The sequence below is a fragment of the Chrysochloris asiatica genome, unplaced genomic scaffold (assembly GCF_000296735.1).
Source record: "Chrysochloris asiatica unplaced genomic scaffold, ChrAsi1.0 scaffold00076, whole genome shotgun sequence".
NCBI lineage: Eukaryota > Metazoa > Chordata > Mammalia > Afrosoricida > Chrysochloridae > Chrysochloris > Chrysochloris asiatica.
This window is the reverse complement of record NW_006408594.1, coordinates 11,373,756-11,375,304: the sequence shown is the minus strand read 5'-3', so window position 1 is coordinate 11,375,304 and position 1,549 is coordinate 11,373,756.

Here is a 1,549-nt window from a genome sequence, read left to right as displayed (position 1 = left end):
GACCTTGAGTTTAGCAGCCCGATTCGTAATCACTATGCTACCAGAGCTCCTTGTACTTCTTATACCATAAATAAATATAAATAAATAGCAATTTATGGTGCATGTAAAAAGTGCAAAAGCAAGAATATGTACAAAATATGGGCGCTCTGCAGTTGGAAACTACCAGTCGTTCCACAGGAGAAAGATGAGGCGTTCTGCTCCCGTAAAGATTTACAGCCTCAGAAACCCTGTACAAGGTCGCTATGGGTCAGAACCGACTTGACGGCACTTAACAACAACAACAACAATGGAGTTGATTAACTAGGAATGATATTGAAACTCCTATCCCTTACCAGTGTTCCAACTATTAGGGAGAAACACACAGCTCCTCATCCTGTTATGCAGATTAAAACCTTTTTTAAAAAAAGTTCTTTAGGCAAGCAAGTTGCTTGCCCAGCAGACATCAAGGCAAACTCCCTTCCAAGACTTAAGACTCAATGGGAATACACTCTCTGATTGGTGACCATGTTTGTCACCGATAAGGGGAAGTGAGGGAAAAACAGCAATGAAGGTGCAAGCTAAGCTGGACCACGTTTGATAGACGCCTGTGAACCTGGGTGGAGACCTGCTTGGCCAGCAGTGTGGCAAGACCTGGGGACTCCTGGGACCAGAGTCAGTGACATAGCCACAGAAGACTAGAGTGGAGAGTGAAGCATCCAGCTGATAATAAGAGGGCATATGCACAAGAACACCCACACTTGCAGACAATACCCACTTGACCTGGCTTCAATGGCTGGATGATCAGAATTCAACTAGAAAAAGAAAGAAGAGGGAAAAAAGAGTAATCTGATACAATTTGATAAACTTGACCTACACCTATAGAAGCAGTCACTCAAAAGAGGGAACAAATCTTTATAGCATGGATCATTCCCACCCCCTCGATAAACAGGATAGACAGGGATGGGCAACTTGGGCATTGCCTACCCAAAATGGTGGGGCTACAAAGGCAAGAAGTGACTGGCTTACAAGCTTTCAAGAGGGAGCCTAGATCCAGAGGGCATGGAGGAAGGTAGAATTTCCACTGAGTAGTATGCAATCTGTCTAGGCGGGGCTGATGAAAGGAGATGAGGATAGCACTCATGGCACAATATTGAATAATTGCTATCAGGACTGACTGTGAGGGTTGGAAATAATAAAGGTAGATGTTTTGTAGCAAAAAGAGGAAAGTGATTGACTTTGCAATCCAGGGGCAGAGGTCCCTGGGACCATCAAGGGAGAAGAGCAGAGTGTGGGACCCTACCCAGAGAAGCAGTGATGCCAGAGATGGAGACAGAGCCCATGATGTAGAGAGAGTGAACGACTGGGGACTCTAGACCCAGAGAGGGAGAGAGGCTGTGTGCTGACGACTAGGGGAAGACTTGCAGGGTATACCCTTTGGTTGGTTGATGATGCTGGAGGGGATGGTAACCAAGGCAATGAGACTATATATAATAGAATGAATGTAAAATTAATGTTCTCCCATGTAAACTATCACATAATTCACAATAAAACATTTAAGAAAAAAGACAAC